Source organism: Marmota flaviventris, chromosome 2 (genome assembly GCF_047511675.1).
Source record: "Marmota flaviventris isolate mMarFla1 chromosome 2, mMarFla1.hap1, whole genome shotgun sequence".
In the NCBI taxonomy this organism is placed as follows: Eukaryota; Metazoa; Chordata; class Mammalia; order Rodentia; family Sciuridae; genus Marmota; species Marmota flaviventris.
The window spans coordinates 77,512,292-77,534,261 of NC_092499.1; the positions used below are offsets into that span (position 1 = coordinate 77,512,292).

The window sequence follows — 21,970 nt, forward strand, 5'->3', positions numbered from 1 at the left end:
ATTGGCGATGAACAGACAAGACAAGGACACAGCCCAACCATACAGTTCATTCTAGCTGCCCTGGAAGTAGAAAGAAGGAAACCTGTGCTTAGCAGGATGAAGGCAGCAGAGCTATGATGGGAAAAACAAAAAAGCTTTAATGTATGAAGTGACAGCTAATGAACTGACTCACAGAAGAAGATTCGGCTGATTCTCAGTCTAAATTTTTCATTACACCCCAGGCAGGTGGTGGGTGGATCAACTTGCTTCAGGGGCCAAGGTATCTGGAAAATTTTATAGTGAAATATTTTAATGATCAATATTAACAGTAATTTGTCACTGTATTTTTAATGAGGAAATTAGAAAATGAACCACTGTACAGGTGTTAGACATATCTACAGATAAGATGCAATCTATGCACTCCTACAAAAGGCATCCCAAATATCAATCAAGTTGCCCTTGACTTCCACTGTAAAATAGTCAAGTTTCTCCAAGGGATGCAAAAATGGAAAAAAATCAGATCAGTTATTGCTTTGCCCTTTGGGCTTGGCAAAATATGACAAAGCACCTAAAAATCTAATTGCACAATCAGCTTTACTATTGTTCTTGCCAATTTTAAAGAACTTCTCTGTAAGTATCTCAACATCTCTCAGTATCTAGTAGACAGGTTCATGTGTGATATGTCAAGAGCAATGAGGCTTCTACCACCACTAAATAAACCAAAGTCCAAATTCAAGGAGTAAAGGCCAAACAAGGGAGACCCTAGGAAGAGAAGCTGGCAGGGGTCACACCCCATGAATAGAACCTCTCAAGGTGTGCCTTGGAGAGAGAAACCTTTGACAGTTTTAGTAAAAGTTTTCCCCCACACATCAACAGGGAATAGTCAATTGAAAATGTGATCTGTGAAAAACAATCTAGACTGAATGACGTCACCGAAAATCTATTGAAATGATGGAGGGTAACAAATGGAAACCAAAATTTAATGGAAAGCTGAATTCTATAATGAGGAAAGTTAAAGAGTAAAAATTCAACCAATTCTGCCTATCTGATTTTTATTTATTTTCTATGCCCACCATCAAACTAGCTTATTTGGTCCTATTAGCAATATTAAATATTGGTCATCACATGTCAATCACCCTTCTAAGCCCTTTATGTGTATTAATTCTGTTCCTTATCCAAACAAACCCATTTGGGAAATGTTATTCTCCACATATTACAGATAAAAAAAATGGAGGCACAGTGGTCAAATACCTTGTCCAATATCACAAAACTCTTAAGAGGCTATGCCTACATTTGTACCCGCAATTGTCTCCCTAATCTGTGCTCTTAATCACTATGCCTTACTGCCTCTCAACAAAGAGAAATGTCCAAGGAAGAGAAAAAACAATGACATTGAAGTAAAATAGCCTCTCCTTTATTCTTGCGGGAATAAACTCTGTCAACCATTCTCATTCCTTTGACTCTGTGTCCCTCAAGGAAGGTAGACACCATGATTGCCACCTGGCATCTCCTCCACTGTGGGGAGGGGATGGGATTTGAACAGACTGATCCATTGATGTGATCTCTGAAAAAAGGATATCTTCTATGTACAAGCTGATATTTCTGTTTGTGGATTAGACTCCAGTGAACTTGGGAAGTACAAGTCTTTCCAAGTCACCATGAGATAACCGACAAACATCAAACTACAGATTCGCAAAGCTGAAGCTCAGATCCTAGTCTCTAGTGGTGGTGGGGAAGCAGTAGTCCTTAAAATCCAACCTGAAATAGTCAACCAACCTAATTTACTTTTCTGCTACATGAACTACCCAAGAGGAAACAAAAACAAAGATCATCTACTGAGCACTGACGGTGCTCGTGCCAGGGACTGATAAGCCTCTATACATACCATCTTCTTTGCTCATCCTCCCACATTCTCCCTGGAGAGAGGGGCAGGGACTTACCAGCTTCTTTGTGAAGGCAGGGAGTTCCCAAGTATTACAGATCAGCAGAACTTCTAGGACAAAAATTTTGCTGGCATATGACTAAAGGTGAAAAATCTGGATAATACTGTATGAGTCTTTTCTGAAGCTCCATGTATACAAGATAAAAGACTCTCCTTTATTCTGAAATTAACTTCTTCCTACTTCTGATGTTGAAACGTCTTATCTTTTATGAAGGGACTATGATATTACATGACAATTTTAACACTGCTGTTTTTAATATCCTTGCCTCAAAATAAAATCTAACGCTATGTTCAGCCTCCTCAATTAAAAACATGTTGTTGTTGTTAGATCCTGAAATCCTAAAGTGTGGGGTCACTGACCAGGGCTGATATCCTGGATTCAGCCAGGAAGGGAATTCAGAAAACAAAAAGGTAACCCCAGTGAGCCGAAATATACCCAGCATTGCTGCTGTCTTCCTTGCAAATCTCTGATCTGACCTCTAGTTACTTCTTAAGTCCCCAGTGGTTGCTACCAGTAGGAATTCCCTGTCCTTCCTGGCCAAGCTGACATGCCAGGCAGAGTTCAGGACACAGCTTTAAATGTGGTTTCCTGATTAAAAGGGAGACTCCAGTTAGGCAGGAAGGAACTCAAGCTTGAATATTATATGTCATAGTCATCTACCGCCTCTTAGGAATGAAAACATCAACAGAAATGACCTGGAGCAAAATATCATTCCTGAGAAAACCCCCAACAACCCAGGGAGGGACTCTAACACAGAACTTCATCTTTTATGTTTTCTTTAGCAATAAAGTGACATGCTTAAGACTCAGTCACTCTAAAATACTTTAAAACCAAACAATATTTGGAACAGCAAATAGTGATGAAAAGAAACGAATGCTAAAAGGAACCAGGTATAGCATCTATACGGTAGCTAAGACAGGGTGTCAAGAAAGAGAAGCACCCACGGAGTCAGGCAATGGATAGCTTACTTGACTCTGCCACCAACTTGCCTTGGAATCTTAAAGGAGATGATTCTCAGATCTATTCATGTTAAATCCTAAAATTCAAAATAAGATGGCTGGTCACATTAAACCCTAAATTCTGTGGTTCTATTTATTGCCTGCAAGAAGCACAAGCTACTTTCATATGTCAAGAAGGACAGTGAGAAGTAATATTAAGAAAGAGCTTCTTAAAGGAATGGTGTCAAGTTTCTGAAGGCTCTCAAGACCCTGACTAGACATAGGTGAGTGACGAGCTGATGGAACAGAGCTCCAGGAACATCTCTGATGGGTTTTCCCCAAGGGAGTCTCTTGCCAGAGCACAGACATAAAGAACTCAGGCCCTATTGCTGAGCACAATAGAGAACAGCAGGGAAGAAGGAAACAAGAGGGAAAGAAAGATCAATAAGGCAAAGGCCAAAAACAAGTGGGATCTTAGGAACATAGGGGAGTGTGTGAGGGACAGGCAGCATGAATGAGTTCAAGGCTTGGAGGTTTATACAGTATGTAAAGGATGGAGGGTGGGAGAAGGGAGTTGGATCAGAAGAAGAATGGACAGATGAACAGAAAGAACAAAGAAGGAAGAAAAAAGAAAGGAGAGAGAATCAGATCCTCCATCTCTCAATTTTTAATAGAAATAGGATTTCTTAACTCTCCCTGCCCTGACATTTACCAAACAAGTTACCAGATGTGAAGTCCTGTGGCCAACTGCATTCCTGTAAATAGCCAGAGATTAAGCAGAGAAAACCCACACGCTTCACGTGAACAATATAACACCATTTTCCATCGTGAGAACACAGATGTGGCCCATCTGTACGGAGATATGGAAGGGGAAAAAAAAAACTGCACGAAGGGTCCATAACCTTTCAAGAAAAGATTTGGGGCTAAGCTATCCTGAAATAGAACATTTTGATTACAAAATAAAAACTAGGTCAATAAGATAATGGATGTGATTTAAATGAAAATCACAGTATTTGTAATGGGCTAAAAATGGTATCAATGTTACTGCAGAGAAAGAATATAATTAAATTTATTTTTAAACAGCAGCTCCCCACCCCAGGCCGACAAATCCCAGCCCAGCCACCAGTATTCCTCCACCTCATCTGTGAGGAATGTGCTGGCATCCCACAAGTTGGTCTGAAGAATTCGGAGTTTCCGTAGGACTTCAGAAGATCCCAGATGACACTGGTTAGCCACATTCTTTCACTTGTAGATCACTGTTACTAATTTAGAAAGCAAAGGAATGGAAGGTTGGGATCTCACCACGTCATTCTCTTACCAGTTTTTTTTTTTTTTTTTAACTTTCTGGCATGGAAACATGCAAATGTAGGTACAGCTGCCACAGGTCTGCCATCTATTGAAACAAGGGACTTTGGGAGAATTCCAGACAGTTATGAGGTGGAATCGGTCTTTGCACAGGCTAGGAATTAAGACAAAGGGTGAAGTGCACATTTCTGGTTTTCTTCCTACAATTTGTGACATGATTTTTGTGGAGAAACTAAAACTCTCGAATGTCGTTCATCTTCTACACTCTCCTTGGGAAAGGGGCGAAGAAAAGCAGGTGAATTAGATGTAAGGAATAATGCTTCAGGTGATGAATACAATTGCTATGTCACACAAAGTTTACCCTGGCATTTCCTGAGAGTCTATATAAAAGCCACAGCCAAGGAGTTGGTTTGTGAGTCACAAAACATCAGTGGCCCTTCCAAACTGAGGATGCCCACAGGGAGAAAATAAAAACAAATCAGACATCACTCGCTGATGAATATATTACTTTAGATGATGGAAGTGTGTGTGTGTGTGTGTGTGTGTGTGTGCGCGCGCGTGTGTGTGAATTCACACACACATGTGAATGCATGATTCCCTTATTAAAGGAAATTGCGTCAATATTTATATCCTAGAAATCTTAGAATAAGATATCAGCATGACTATATATACATATTAATCATTCAGAAGAGGTTATTTTCAAAATCTTTTGTGAGAAATGCATATTTACTAGTAAGTTCTTTTAAAGCATTAACTCTTCCTATGTTTAAATTCTAACACACCAAACATTATTTGCAAAGCATTCATTCACCCTTAGAAAGCATAATATACCTCCCATGAAGAAAATCTGTTCAATGACAACAGAACTTGTCAAACAAGAGAACTAGGGAACTTATTTCATGGAATGACTAATGTCATGCTGAACTCCCTCAGTACAATTAAATATGCTAGTATAATATCATTAACTTAATGCCCACATCACCTCCTCATTACTTTGAGCATTACAATAAAAGGTATTTCAAAAAATAGCAAGTTGACAGACATAACCATGAGTCTACAAGTGACTTAAGGAACTCCAAGCCCTGGTACTCTGAATCAAGTGAAATAAGTTACCACAATAGGTCTTGAAGAATTCTCAGCCATAAGAGGAGCCAAGGGCTTTGAATAATCTGAGCTCATCTGAACACTCCTGGGTTGTTCTTATATATAGTTTCTCCCAATAAGCAGGCCCTTTAAGCCTTGAAGTGAAAATAGTGAAGAAAATATGTGGCAAGGGTCACTGCAGGCTGTGCAACCTCTGTGAAGATCCACAAAATAAGGTCTTGGTTTTCTAAAGAAAAGCATTCAGTTAGTATATAAATAAACAAAAACAAAAATTCTTATCTTCTATGACTGCAGTTTGGAGACCTTGATATGATGTGAGAGAATAATTAAAAAGTCAATAAGCAAAAAACACTGAAAGAAACTCAGTGCAAGCATGTGATGTGGGACACGCCTTTGTTTAGTGGGTCTGGTGGGGGGTTTATTATTTATAGGGAAAGGGAAAGAAGATGACAAAATAAGCTCTTGACAAAGAGGAGGCAAACTTGTGCTGGGAAAAGCTTGGTGGGAAGAGAAGGCATCTGAGTGGTTGCCACTGTCAAAGGATGAACTTGGTCTAGTGACTTTGGTATATCTTGGCTTCTTATAAGAGAAGAACTATTTGGGGGCTAGGGAAACAGGGTATTTGGAGAGAAAGAGAAATAGCTGCTTGAGCATGAGTGAGAGAAGGAAGCCCTCTTCTTTCCTGCCAACCTGCAAGTGAAACTACAGTCTAGTCCCCAGGGCTGCCATAACAAGACAGGACGGAGGTCGAAGTGAGCCACTGGCTATGAATGCCCAGAGACTTTGGATGACTCGCCATTTCAGCCAATACTACAGGAAATGGGAAATCACTAGCCAATAGTGATCCTCTTCTATAAACAGGGGTCTTGTATCTGCTTATGCAACTATTACTCATGCATGTTCAAGAACAGGCTGGGCTGGTCAAGCCAATAAGTGATGTAAAGGTTTATCTACAAATAATACGTAAACCCTCTATTCCAGGATCAGAATTCTAGCACGTTGTGAGTCCATTAATTAGTTCCATCACTTGGTTCACTGCACTTTTGTGAAATTTGTCAGGTGAGGATCTGCGAACTGGAGAAGGGGAAGATAAGAGAACCGTCCCTGGATCAATCATTCCCCAAAATACGCATTCTCTATAACCCTTTATATTGTCCTATGGGTACATTATATATCAGTAATGGTAATAGAAGTACTTGCTTCTTAGAGTAAATGTTCTAATGGCTAAAAGTCTAAATAGACTAGAAATGAATACCAAATAGATCAACACTGGCCATTTTAATAGAAAAATTATGGAATGTGACATGTAAATGGAAATCTTACATTTATAAAAGCAGGCAAAATGATTATGTGTGACAAATACTTATAGGCAAATGAGAAAAAGTAGAAAAAAATTTTCCCCTTCTAAAATAAACTAATCTTTTTTCAGCATACAATTCTCCTAAGTTCTGACATTTATGCTTGCTTGAAAAAACAATTTAAGTCAACACTTCCCACTCTGTTATTCAACCCTGAGGCATGTAATTTTGATTAAATGGCTCCAAAATACCTTCCTTCACAAAGAACGGGTACCAACTGACTTGACCATGACAAAGTCACTTTGCAGTTTGACTCTGCTACCCAGATGGGGCCCTACTAAGCCTCAAGTTTACCTTCTCCCACTCTCTCCTGCTTCTCCTTCCTTTGAGGACTCTACCTGGTGACCCCTGCCATACCATGCTGTTGTCTTCAAAAGGCACCTCTTCGTTTTCAATGACACCATATGTAGAATGGTACATTCCTCCCCAGGGTCAATGCCTCCGTTCCAAAAGGGGATCCTATGACTTCCTTCTTCCTAAAACCTCTGTCCCACTCTCAAAATACACTTCTCATTCAGTTTCTCTTTCTCTTCTGGCTCCTCCTTCCTCCTCAAAATCTTAAAACACTGCTCCACCAAATCACCAGACAACTCTAGGATCATTTGTTCAGTTGCCTACTTGAAACTCCCCTGCCCAAGGATATCTAATAGGAACCTCTGACTTCACACATCCAACACTTGATCTTAGTGATAAACCTGGCACTCGTTCAATGTTCCCATCTCAATAAATATTCCCATCTCAATAAATGGGGGAGGGGCTGGAATCACCCCGTCTGCCCTCTTTCCCTTCATATATCTCATCCAATAACAAAGCCTGTTGACTGTCTTCAAAATATAGCCCCAACTCTAAGCACTCATCTCCACACCCACCATTGGCTACCCTAGTCCAAGCCATCACATCTCTTACCTGGCCATTACACTTAAAATACAACCCAAAGTTTTACATGACTTGGATAGCTCCTGGTAGCTCTAGAGCCTTCAAGTCTATCTTCTTAAGTCCATCTCCCACCACACTTTGCCTTGCTCACTCCATTCTAGTCACACCAACTCTCTATGTTTGAAACATGCAACTCTGAATGCCATCTGTAGCATGGATGAAATATTACCTCTATGCAAATGTTAAATTGATCCTTCTGCCAACCTGCTTCTCTGATAGAGCCTCAGGGTACACATTCTGTCTACAATGCATCTCGAGCTAGATGTCCCTGTGCCAATACCAATTAGACACTGCAAAAAAGGAGCTGTTCCTCCATCACCAGGCTGGAAGCCTTGCCAACCTCCAGTGTACTTCAATCCACAGTTGACTGCCAGACCCTACCACGCTCCCCAGAAGTCTCAGTTTGCTCTTTCCTCTCTCCCTCTTTGCAGTCTTGCGCCTGTCCTGGTCGTCCTATATTTGAAACCCCACCCTTCCTCTAATTGCTCCTTATCTCTCTCACTGCTGTAACAAGGGTCCATCCAGAGGTTAAGGCAAAAGTTTCTTTCTATACCCAAGTTCAGGCCCATGGCTGTTAACCTCCATTCTACTGTCTTATGTAGTGTAATACAGTAGCCACTATCCATGTGTGGCCATTTAAATTTCAATTAATTAAAATTAAAAATTCAGTTCCTCAGTTGTACTAACCACATTTCAAGGGCTCAATGGCCACATATGGCTGGTGGTTACCTTAATGAACAGCACCGTTAGAGGACATTCTCATTACAGAAAATTGTTAGTGCCAGAAGCTATCTCCTCTGACAAATTTATTCAACTCCCATGACAACACCTTCTGGTAGAATAAATCCCATGCTCACAAAGCCCTTTCAACCTACTAAGCTCTCATATTTCAATTTTAAGGAACTTCTGATACTTTCCTCCCTAAGATCCATCCCAATTTTAAAGGAAACGGAGATCACATGCCCTTTGCCCTATTCCACATAAACCCAAGTTCTGTTTCATAAAATTTATTTTCTTTGCAGAATATTTACATATTAATATTCAATTTATATCTTTCAAATGCTGACTCAGCTGTTATGTCTTTACTATGTGCTTAGGAAGGTTGACTGTTTTAGACTGAACAGTCTTGGGCACTAAGCCAATATTTAATGGTGCCAAGCATAAAAAGCTCTTTAAAAAAGTGTATTTTAATAAAGATGATAACACAGTGGGGAAGCATTTAGGCCTTGGAGTTAGCTAGGCCTCTGTCTGTTTTGCCACTTATTAGCCAGGGACCTTGGGCAAACTATTTAATCCTTCATCATCCTCTATTTAAGCACCTACAAAAGAGAAAAAATTAACATATGGTGAAAATTAAATGAGATTATACCTGTAAATCGCTTTAGCAATGTTTGATACATGATGACCACTCATTAACGTTAGCTGCTACTAATCAGAGTGTATTAAAGAATTATAAACAAAATAAGCTTAAATAATTCACAAGGAGGTTAAAAGCAAGCTAGAAAGAAATCCCAAATGTAATTGTTTGTCTTACAGAGTCAAATGAATGTCTTCAGATACAATGTATTAGATATTACTTAAATATCAAGTCTTGGAAAATATGTATCAGAGTAACATAAATTTGAACATTTCCATTCTATTTCTTGTATAAAAGCTACATCGTGTTTCCAGTCCTTTGGAAAATTTGTCTCAGAGACAGTGGAACCTTGCTTGGCAAGTTGAACAAGTTTCCATTAGTTAAATGCAACAAGGATGATTTCATTTTAAAAGTGAAATGTGGAGAGTGGCTAAATGGAGAGAGTACAACTCATCCTACTAGTCTTTCAAAAAATCTGAAAAACAGATTCTTCCTATTATAGGAAGAAGTACGATTTCCAATTCAAAGTGCACGTGGATATTATTTTGTATCGAGTGCTTAGAAGTCCATCATCCCAGTGAACAAATAAAGTAGGCACACACATTCCATGCATATGGAACATCTCTCTCACTAACTATAGTAGCTGAAATTCAGAGGTGGCCATATATGCTCAATAGCCAAAAGCCAGTACATTAATCCTGCCAAACAAGTCACTATTCTTCTTTTGCTATAGCTTCTAAATGTGTGAGGCTGGTGTTTCTCAAAGTATGCACCCTGGACCAACAGTAGCAGCACCTGGGAACTTATAAATTCTTGGACTCCTGGATCTACTGCATCAGAAACCCTGAGGGTGAGACTTACCTGTATTAGATCATCGCTCCAGGTGTTTCTGGTGCCAGAGCTACACCTGTGCCTTCTATTTGAGCACTTGTGCCTCTATTTGGGGCAGTTCCAATAGAGAAGTCATTAGGCCTCCTTTTGGACAGGTAATATTGAAAAAAATCACCAAGTGACTCTCATCTGTACTGACACATAATATGGATTTAGTCTTATTTACTAAGACTTGATTCTCTGATATCAAAATTAATGGAATCATTTATAATGTTAAGCAGAGCCTACGAAGGGGAACCTTTGTGATCTGTCAGGCACTCAAAATCTGGGCCAGGTGGGGAAAGCTAACTTCAAAACCCCTCATTTTTGTCTGTCATGAAAATGGAATTGAATAAAATTTGTCTCAAAACCGTATGTTTTAATTATCTTGGCCTCTATAGTAAAAGTTATTGATCTACAATGAGAGAAAGTAACAATATAAAGAATGGAGTAATGAAGTTAATTTAGGAAAGCCTCTAACACATTTTTTTAAAAAAAATTCATTTTGGAAAGCAAAAGAATTGTGGAATTATACAACAAAATCCCACCAGCTAAACAAAAAAGAAAGATACAGGCAAACCTCTTTGGATGTTTTTATAAGACATAACATTTCTTAATGGTCAAAACTCAGAGGGAAATAGAGAAATGTTCTGAACCTCGAAACTTGAATAATCACATAAAAGAACTTATAAACAAAAGTGTCTTAAATGACATTTGTTGTCATTTTTAGAAGATCCAAAACAAAATGAAAGCTCATTTTAATATTTTGTTGCTTCTATAATGTTGACAGTTATATTTTTACAATTCAAATAGATTCCCCAGAAGAGTGCCTTATTCATTTTTTAGTAGAAGGGAATAAAATTCAATATGCATAAATTTCAGGTCTTGTGCTTTCTTAAAAACAACTTTTTTTCTTAAAATCAATTTTTCTCACAAGGATTATAGAGTTACATTGTTTTTGTAATTAAGACAATTTAAAGCAACTAACAGTCATTCATAAACCAATATAAAAGATACATTACAAAAGTTGTATATGGTTCCAATTTCTAAAAGAAGACAGTAGTTACCTCTGAGGGAGCACAGAGAAAATTTTACTTTTTCAACTTAAATCCTTGGATTCTATTCAAATTTGACTCCGTACATATTTAGTACATTTTCAAACCTGCGTTAGCAATAAGTTAACTTAAAAATAACACACCCGCCTTACAAAACCATTAACCTTTACTTGTGTTACCCTGAATATCACAAATTTCAGGCAGTAGTTTCAGCAAACATCCTTTGCAATTCGAGTACACACTCACTAGATGACTACAGATTCCATCTGGTACAAGTCAGTCACCATGCAAAACTGAAGCCCAGAGAAGAGGGTAAAAGGGATTTTCCTACACCATCAGATTTACAGAGAATGAAGGCAGAGCTCAACCTCAGTTCTTTGCCTTCTCAGCCCTTTTGAAGTTCCTGTCACGTTGCCTGTTACATGTTCTGCAATGACACTGTGTGTTTAAGATCGGAATCAAAAACACATGAACCTTCTACAGTTTTACAAGCATGGAACTCCATTCGAATGCAGTGGAACACCATCATCAAGCCCCACACTTAATGACCTAAGGAGAGGGTCATGTGGAGGCAGAGTGAGGGAAGAGCCAAGATCAGGGCCTAGGGAGTCTTCTGCCTGAATTTGACTTCTCTGGTTACTAATTGTGTGAGTAATGGCATGTAGTCTCTTTCTTTATGCCTTCTTTTTCTGGTCTGCAACATGCCAATTAAAAATAACATCCAGTTGCTCAAAGTTGTGAAGATTAAATAAAACAATTTATGTTGAATTTGTAGCCAAGTGGCTGGTACATAATAAGTGCCCAATAAATATTACCTATTAACAAACCAACATTCACATTAATAAACTAGGCACAATTTAGAACTTTCCTCACTAGTTCCTGGCTGTTTTTAATCTATCATATATGAGGGTATCCTCTCTGAAATTTGATCAGATGCGCCCTTCTTTGAGAAGACTTGCATTTTACCACAAGTTAGTGACCTTAGATAAGATCCATCTCTCTTGGGGCTGAGATGCTCAGATTTAATGAGTGTGTGTGAAAATACTATAGGCCAGCAAGGTTTCCTAAACAAAAAAATGATATTTTTGTTTTTCAATTACCCCAAATTTCAGCTGAGTCAAGAGGCCTTCCCAGTGGTTTGCTCTGGCATATCACCCAAACCACCTTTGATTGTTTCTCCCAGTTGTCCCAAATGCTCATTTGTTCTAAGGGGTCCCTCCTGGCCCACCTAGTTCACAGTCTGGTGTAAGGCCCCTTCCAGTCTTCCATTGGAACCCCCCTTTTCTCCTTCCCCTTGGCAGCAAGGCCCCTCTTTTCTAAGGTTGAAAGTGTGAGAACCAAACCAAACACAGAAACAAAAACCCTGTGATTAATTTCCTTTTAAATCCAAAGAGGTGGTTTTCCACTATTGTCTTCAGCAAAGCAGAGGTAAGTCAAATCCCCGTGACCTCCTTAACAATGACATTCTTGAAGGCACAAACAGAATACGCAATAACTGACCATTTAAACATATCTGAAATACTTTGTCATACATACTTTCCAAGTGTCTTATAATGTGTCTCACAACTTCAAGGAGCATGTCAATCTCTGCCTACCAGCTTAAATGGAAATTAAAATATCTGAGCCATCTCGAGTCATCCCAGGGATGTTTTGAGAAGCTTACCAGTACCAGTAACAACAGCCCATTGAGAGACCATCTGGGCGTCTCTGGACCTAGGAGACTTCCTAGCTTGAAGCTGGTACTTCCAAAAAGGACTGACCCGTGCAATGTCTGGTTAAGTGGCAGTCAGAAGCACACTTTGGGATTCTGAAACCAATCAACAGCATGAGGCCTGCAATTACCAATAGCTATGTGAGGAGAAGGTTCACGGTCAATGTTATCTGTGGAGTGCGACCAACCCTGAGCTCACTCAGTGAGCTCCACATCACGGCAAATAATTCTAACGGGTGTATTCCTTTGTTTTCTCTTTTCCTGTTTTCTTTTCCAAAATCAGGTCTGCTGAAGAGAAGTACAGTGAGTAAAGCAGGGATGGATGGAGTTCTTGGAGCCGGGTTCCAACTTCTTTGCTTTTGCCTGTCATCTTAATCAGTTTTACCAAATCCCTTGCTGATTCAGCACTTTCCTCTTTGTATCTGCTTAATTTCCTTTCAAATACTGAAGGAGATATTAGAGGAAATAAAGATGCCATTGAATCAGCAAATCTCTTGAGAACTTGGAAGAAAGGAAATAGTGTCTTTTACTATCCAGGAACTTTCTAAGCACCATTAACCCCTACATTGGGCTGAGTTCTCTGTCATTTGTGGGTACTGGTGAGCTAGTGACTGTGTGAGGCATTCCCAATATTCATTAATACTTGTAGGCTGGTGGCACCATGTTTAGACATCGAGGACTGGTAGATTTTGTTAAAGCACTTCCCCTTGGTTCAGAATACTGCTCTCTCTACTGATTTGATACCCAACTCTTTCTCATCCCCTCAACCTGAAATTAGGAATCCAGGTCATCCACTCAACTGCATCTTTCATTCTCACCATCTTGATGACTAAGAGTATCAGGCACATAGCTGGTATTGAATGAATGTCTAATGAATGAGTGAACTCACTATCCACTGCTACTCCAACCAGATAATAAGGCAAGGATTTGCCTGGAAACCTGAGGACAGAATGGATGACAAGAAGTTACAAAGCCAGATGGATTGAGAAGGATTCTTCCATGGAGAGCCACGGCCAGACTAATTTGAGGGCAGTTGTTTGTGTCATGTTTGCCACACCAGCTCCCATGTTTATAGCTCCTCTGGCCACCTCCAATTTTAGAGTACACCTGGCGCCACCTTGTTGAACAGAGTGCCCTAAAAATGTGCTCCCCTAGGACTACCTTCCCAGCCTAGACAAAGCCTTGCCTACATCTTTGTGACCCTAGCCTGTGCCCTCAGTGAAGTATCAGGAAGGAAATCTGGCAAATCTGTTCAAGTCATAACATTGGTAGAAGACTTGATATATGCATTTTAATAATTTCTACCTTCCAGGAGCTTAAAACCTGTTGACTTATTGGTAAAGCCCCAGATAGAAAATTAAAGGTCATCAGTCTTCCACAAAAACGTACCTCTACGTAGAAAAGAAAAAAAAAAAAAAGAAAGAAAACTATACTGGACTTGGAGTCAGAAGACTTTGAGTTTGAATACTGGCTGTACCTCTTACTGGCTGGTTACCTTAAACATAACATGTACTCTCTCTGATCTAAAATGTCATCACTTGTAAAATGGAGAGTGATGTCTCATGGTGCCATTATAAGGATCAAATGAAATAACATTTACAAAACTGCTATGTAAAATCTAATATAGTAAATGAATGAATGTAGTAAGTAGTGCAGCAAAGAAGAAACAAGACTCGTCTTTGAGAATTCAGAATATAATGTACAAGAGGAAATGGGTATCACATTCACTGAGTTTCAGAGACTTGAGCCGTGATCTGTAGGGTCTAATACATGATCATAATAACAAAAATACAGGTGGTCCTTGCTTGTGGACCTGGAGATGTTGCTGCTAATGAAGGAGATAATGATGATGGTGCCTTTATCGAGTGATAACTGTATACCTGGCATTATCCTGAGCACTCTATGTGTATGATCTTGTTCAACCTGGCAATAACCCTAGGAGGTTATTATCCCCATTTTACAGGTAAGAAAGAAAACTACAACCTAGAGAGTTCAATTCATCATCAAGTGAGATTCACTCAGCACATACGTTTCTTTCCCAGAGACTGCTGAATGAGAGGATAAAAGCATCAGGAAGTCAAAGCGAAGCCTTTATTCAGTAGGAATGAAAGGGTGAATTGGAGAGAGGTGAACCTCAAGAGCAGGGGTGGAATGAAGTTACAGACACTAAGAAGAAACCTGCAAGGATCCTAGTGTGAAAGACCAAAAGGCAATTCTTTAGAATGGAAGACAAAAAGTAGGCTGTGTGTAAGGGGAAGGTAAGTAGGAAGCAGGGAGAATGTAATTGTTGGGAAACCAGCTGAGATACACCATGGCATTTTCCCCACAGCCTGCCCAATGCACCAGGCACACTAATCAGCAATGTTCTCATTCTCAGAGGCATGACTTGCTGCTGTGACAATTGAGGGCTGGGGTGAGGGCACGCTGATGAAGCTGCTGCCTTCCCAAATGCTTCATGCCACCTCTGAGTATTCAGCACCATTCCTGTGAGCAATGACAGGAGGAAACAGCTACAGCTGGCTGTCACCACCAGACTGCTAATGAAAACCAGAGAGTCTGCAAACAAAACTGCCGGCTTCTCACAATCAAACCAGAACAGTATGCATTTGGAAAAAAGGAGCATTTTCTACCGGGAACAGGTTTTTCACAGTGGTGGGTCGGTCCCCACAGGATTGTCTTAGAAACAATCAACCAAAATGAGATATACCAATCCTGACGATGTCTTTGCAATTCTGTATTTTTCTTCTTCTGAATCAATAAATAGTTGATTCTTTGTCAATTGGGACTACTTACATCCCAAACCCAGATAAGGGACTTCAGAGATTAGCTACAGATCTTTATGGTTATGAAACAAATTTTACAAAACCAGATTTAAATATGGAAATCCCATGGTATAAAATAAAACTGCCAGGTACTTGGGGAGGGTGAGAAGGAAGACAGGGTTGGGGCGGGAGAAAGATATTTCCAAGGAAATAGTAAAGGTGGAGTTATAGTTTTGTTTTGTTCCATTGGGGGAAGGCCAACAGAAACCACTCTTCCCTGACTTGCTTGGGGTAACAGGTTGGCAGATGGTGATTTGAAGACACACTGAAAACAAAATCCCAAGGCTATTTTTTATCAAACACAAATATTTTACTTTAATTAGCCAATTCATGCAGACTTTCTGGCCAGACATATTCTATTGAAAACAAGCAGAATGACAAAGATTTGGCATCTTAAAAGAGAGTCAATAGCAGAATGTTAGACCTCTTCTTAATATCCTTTGTCAAGGAGCCAGATAGTAGAACCAGTAACTGGGAACATGGTTGTGTGTGTGTGTGTGTGTTTCAATTCATATGGCATGACAATCAAAATATTTTATCTAGGTAGCCAGGTATCAGGCACCACTAGCATCCAGGGTAAATGTAAGCAGAGTGCTGTGAGCTGCCCTGTTTGAAATCCCAAAGCGAAGGAGACACAACCGGGCTGAACAGGGAATAGAAGCTCGACATAGAAGTTCTGGGAGATTCTGAGCATAAGAGGAGCCCTCCTTGAAGGGATGCCAAAGGAAACCCTGATCCACCTAACAGGCCACAGGTTGTAACTGCTTCACGTAGCCCAGGTGGTGGTGGCTGTGAAAAGTGGCCCATGTGTGGAGTTCACATCCTCTCCTACAACTTCACACTTTTGACCTTGGCACCTCAGCTGGGTTAGTTGAGGGTAACATGTTTTAGACAGGGGTGTAGGACACATGAGAGAAACAAAGAAGCTAGGTATGGATCAGGAGAGGAGGCAATAAAGACATCAACAATGACAAGATAACAAGGGTAACTGCAGTGACCCCAGGCTACGAGACAGGCATTTGCCAAGAACTTTATTTCTAGTATTTCTGTTAATTCCCACATAACTCTGCAATGCAGGTTATTTCCCCTTAATAGAGATGAAGAAACAAGCTTAGAGAGATCATTAATTGGCCAGAAGTACCCTCCACAGATCTGCTAAACCAGGTTCCCAACCCCCTGGGAAACCAACTGGCCTAGGCACCTAGGGAGACAAGTGGGCTTCTGTGCCCTAAGGTGAATAAACCTGAACTTAGTCAGATTTAAAAATACTAAAGGGCAAAAATCAAAACCAACCTATGTGCTTGATGGAGGAGCTTCTCTTCAACCACATCATTTAAAATAGAACTATACCAAAAGTCTCCTCTCCTGGAACATCTGGATACTGGATCCGGATAACAAAACTAACTTCAATTTCTAGCCTGGCTACAAATCATTGTAACCAGTTCCTATGATAAAATAAATCAGTTTGGGGATTCTATTGTCACTGAGAGTATCCTCTATCCAGAAACAATACAGTATAACACAGTAAATGACAGATAAACTCTTACAGGAACTTCTCTTGCTGCTCAAAGAATGTTTTACTTATAGACAAGTCTTCTTTTAAAGCAAGGACTTATAAATGAACATGCTTATAAATCAGAGAAGTGTAATAATTCGTCATAACTTCTCTTTTTCTTTATGTTTAAGACAGACTGTCTATGATGCTAAAAGTTGACAATATTCATCAGTAAATATTCACCCTTAGAATGTCAATCTACTCAGGGATCGGTATAGGATTGACAGAGCCAACTCAGAATGACAAACAGGGGAAATTCCAGGCACAACATTTATGGGAAACATCAGGTTATTATGCTCCCAAGGCCAGCTGCTGTGTGAGCTGTGGCTCCCTGGTAGAGTCCCCATGAATCACGAGGATTCACAGTTGCCCAAAGCCTGTGGCATTCACCAGGTGGCTTGCTTAAGCAAAGACAAGACTTTCTTCTGCTCCTGGAGAGTGAGGACTCCATATGTTGTGCCATAATCTCCTCGCAGCAAAAATAGCCTCTGAGATTTATATCGCTTCCAAGAAGGAATGAGGTATGGACGGTGACCATTTGGCAAGAGGCTAACAAGATGGGAACTCTGTGCAATAACTGCCCCATTTTGATGCCTGAGACCTTCATTAAATAACAGAGCAATGTGTTAGCAGAGGGGCTAGGGGGTCTGGACATTTTTTATAGGTATATGAGGAATTCTTATTAAAAACTGCAAGAATTCAAGAGGCCCTGAGTGGCACGTGAAACAAAGGGCAAAGAAATTTCATCTTCTGGGGATCCCCTAAAGGCCACTTAGGATGGATTTAATGTAACTAGTGTCAAAAAAGGGTTAGAGGCACTTCACTGCATCCCTTGCAAAACTATCTTCTACCCTGCTCCTTTCTCTTATCTTGAGAAGCCAAAGTGCTGGAGCAAGATACTTCCCTCTCCTCCAGCAGAGGCTGTTGGTGAACTCTGGGGCCAAGAGGGCTCTTCCTCTTCCTCTTCTGTGCTCACAAGGGGAGCTACCTCTTAGCTCTCTTCTCCATATGGTAGAGGTACACCACATCTGATTTTGACTTCTCAGCAGCTTTGGCCAAACAGTTCAGCATTTTCTCATGCCTCACTTGGCTTCTAGGGGGATATTCTCCTGGCTTCCTGCCACCTCACAGACAGCGCCCCGTCACCCTTGTCTGCTAATTTCTACACTTCTTCCTGCCTCCTAGCGTTGCAATGACTTAGTTCTTTGCCCTCATTTCTGCTCTATTCATACTTTCTCCAGTGGTGAGCACACGCGGTCTCGTGCCAAGGTAAAACAAACACCCACATTTATGTCTCCACCCAGATCACTCTCTTTGGAGGTCCAGACTTAAACATCCAACTGTATATTCAACATTAGGACTTGAGGTACAATAGACATCTCCATCTCAACATGTCCCAAACTGAGTTCCTGAGCTTTTTGTCCCAAGTCCTTTCTATCTCAATTGATGGGATCTCCATCCTTCTAGTTGTTCAGACCAAAAAATCTTAAGGGTAATTCTTGACTCTTCTCTTTCTCTCATACCTTCTATCCATTCCCTCAGGAAATTGTGTTGGTTCTCCTATCTTCCAAATATATTAAAAATATATCTAGAGTATGATCACTTTTTACCAGTGGCACTATTGTCAGTCAAGGATGAGAAACCATCACCCTCTTACTCTACTAACATGTTAACAGGTCTTCCTGCTTTTCAAAGTTTCCCTCCTTAGACTTATTCTCAAATCTGCTCAAAACCTGCAGATTGGAAGGCAAAAACTTTACATCAGTCTACAAGACCCTGGACAATTACCAGTGCCTGGTTCTCTCACCATCATTCACCTCTGGGGTTCTACTTTCCAACAACCCCTCTTGACCATTCCATTTGGGTCACACCAGCCATTGGTAAATCCCAAACTAAGGGCTTTTTCGATGGCTGTTCTCAGTGCATGGAGCAACCTTCCCCTTCAATCTAAATGGAAGGTCCTTTACCTCCTCAAAATCTCTGTTCAAATGTCACCTTCTCAATGAGGTTCTCACTACCCTATTTAAAATCACAACCCTCCAAAAACACCAATCAACTTTAGCCTGCCTGACTTAAATTTTTTCCACATCACATATTAAGTGATTTATTTATTTTACACTAGGTACTGCCTGCTATTGTCTGTCTCCCCACAACCTCTATTAGAATGAAAGTTTCACAAGAGTAAGGATCTTTATTTTGTTATTTGATGTTACCAAAGCGCCCAGAACTGTGACTGGCACATGGTAGTTGCTTGAAACTATTTCTGGAATGAAATTTTGCATGCTGAAATAGAATCACTGGAATTTCAGGTCCTAATGGTTTAATTTATAATACTGAAGCAATTGTTCTCACTGGCTGGATAATTCTTGAGATTGTTTTATGTCTTGTAGGCACTACTCTTAATTATAAAAGAGATTTGTGAACTATTAAGAAATTGGATTCATTTTTCTCTGCAAATGTTCTTGAATAACAAGTTTCTGGGTTCAATTGATGAAATTCATTTGCCCAGGATGCAGAGCACAGCACAGGAATCCAGAACTTCAGACCTCAAACCTTAGCTTTTTGGCTGTTAGTTCAGATCCCAAAGAAAAATTTTAACTCAGGAGTCTCACTGACACAGCTAAGCATATGAGTGTGTCAACAGATTTTTAAAATCTTTTTAAATTTTATTTTTAATCACATAAATAATGTGAGTATATTCACACTGTTAAAACATAGATAATATAAAACCTTCTTTGACAATTACCTTCTTGAGGGTCCTACTTCTTTCTATTCAGTCTTCATTTTATTCAGCATTTAATAACTAGCTACTATAAACAAAATACTGTTCCAAATGCTAAGTGCACAGTAATAAGACAGACAAAAAAAGTCCCACCTAGTATTTTTAGGCTCTCCTAGCTCAATACATAATAATGGTTGGCTTTTTTTTTTTTTTTTTTTTTTTTTTTTGGTATTGGAGATTGAACTCAGGGGCACTCAACCACTGAGTCACATTCTCAGCCCTATTTTGTATTTTATTTAGAGACAGGAGGGTCTCACTGAATTGCTCAGCGTCTTGCCATTGCTGAGGCTGGCTTTGAATTCATGATTCTCCTGCCTCAGCCTTCTGAGCCACTGGGATTACGGGTGTGTGCCATTTTGCCTGGCATTAGTTGGCATTTATTAATCATATACTAAGCATGGGTCTTTTATTCATACCACCATTTGAGAAGGGTGTAATTACTCTCTTCATTTTATAGATGAAGGATAATTATGCACAGAGGACAGATTATTGCCCAGGATCATTCCTCTAGTAAATGGCAGCACCGAAAGCACCATAGTCCTTGAGTCCCCTCTCTTTCCTGTTCTCCTGCCCTCCCCCCAGCCCTCTGTATCCCAGTCAGCAGACCGAACCTCCTCCATCTCCATCAACCCCTGAGGCACCAAAGCACCATGCTCTCTGACACTGGTCACTGCATTAGTTCTCAGTTAATCTCCCTCTGTCCCCCTACCTCATGACCCCTATCTATTACTCTCTACTCCATGACCAAACTTTTAGAACCTCTAATAGCTTTCGTTGTGCTTAAAACACAATCCTTAGTAAAGTCTGTACAAACCTTGCCTCCCATGCTACTCACAGCCTGGTCCTCTCCTCCTCATCTGCAGCCTTCGGCCACATTGGCCAGCTTTCCAGGCCTTGGACACACCAGGGCCCTTTCCGCCTTGGACCTTAGCCTCAGCAATGGTGCTCCAGCTCTTTTGTGGCTGGCTGTGTCTCGTCATCTAGGATTTAATCTCAAAGTCATGTTCATAGAGGGGCCTTCCTTGACCACCCAAACTAAAGTTGCTGCCTTTTTCCACCCCATGAACCCAGCCTCATACACTTTGATTAGGACTTTGGATGGGTACAACCTCTTTGGACAGGCAGTTGGCAACTTCCATCAAAACCTATATGCACATGCCTAGCCATTTAACCCAGCACTTCTAAGAATTTATTCTAAATATAAACTCAGACATGTGAGGAAATTTATATATGTAAAAGAGAGGATTATACATTGCTATGTTGCTTTTAATATCAAAAAGTTGGCAACAACAAAAATGTCCATTTAGACAGGCTCCTTAAATAAATTACATACATAATAACAGGCAAAATTCATCAGATACTTTTTCTGCACCTACCAACAACTTCATGAGTTAAGCACCATTATAAGCCCTATTTTAGATGACAATACTAAGGTGTACAGAGTTGCTCAAGATGCATAGATAATAAGTGGTATACTGGGAACTTAGACCCCCAGGTTCTTGGTCTCTATGCCATGCTACCTCCCAATACACATTTCCATGATACTAGGCAGCCATTAAAATAACAAGGTACAGAATACAGGTTGATATGAAGTGATCTCCAGGCTGTGGTGGTAAGTGAAAAAAAGTGAAGTATAGAACAAGTGGGTAGAGTTTAGTCTCTTGGAGTTTGGGATTTTTTTAAAGAATACAAATATATATGTTTGTTTATGTAAAAACATATAATAAACAGTGGGAAAAAAGAGAAGTTATCCTGAAAAGACAAACAATAGGTGGCTAGGGGCAGGGATGAGAGAAGACTTCTATTTTGTTGTATATTCTTTTATGCCTTTTAATTTTTGTTGTATGGGCTCAAACATACACATATTACCTATTCAAATTATAAATAATTACAAGCAAACACACAACCAAATAGAGATTTTCCCAAAAGGAAAAAGAATATGCCCAAGTCACTATCATATCACCTGTTGTACTTTCTTTATACATCTAATAGTAATGGTCTGTTCATTAGTGTCTATTTTATGACTCTACTAGACTACTTAAAACTATTTGATTTTTCTTTGTGGTGGTGGTGGGAGCAGGCAGACATGGGTATTGCACTACACATGTAAGCTCACTAGACTCCTCTAAAATGTAAGCTCTGAGAGGGCAAGAACTGTGTGAATAGTTCAGTGATGCAGCCCCCACCTTTAACATACTACCTGGTATATAACTCTGAAAAAATGAATGATGGGAAGTGCCTAAAAAGTCAAGGGC

General features: G+C 40.0%; 1 protein-coding gene across 3 annotated transcripts in view; it reads right to left on the reverse strand.

The window, feature by feature from the left end:
- Samd4a (sterile alpha motif domain containing 4A) overlaps positions 1-21,970 on the reverse strand; it is a 203,691-nt gene that overhangs the window by 125,234 nt on the left and 56,487 nt on the right. Inside the window, exon 1 of one of the 3 annotated variants that reach the window (XM_071607290.1) lies at positions 173-236. The exons of the other annotated variants lie outside the window; for them this stretch is intronic. The gene's annotated coding sequence lies outside the window, so the exon portion shown is untranslated. Of the gene's footprint in view, positions 1-172; positions 237-21,970 lie in introns of those variants that run through there. 3 annotated transcript variants of the gene reach the window in all.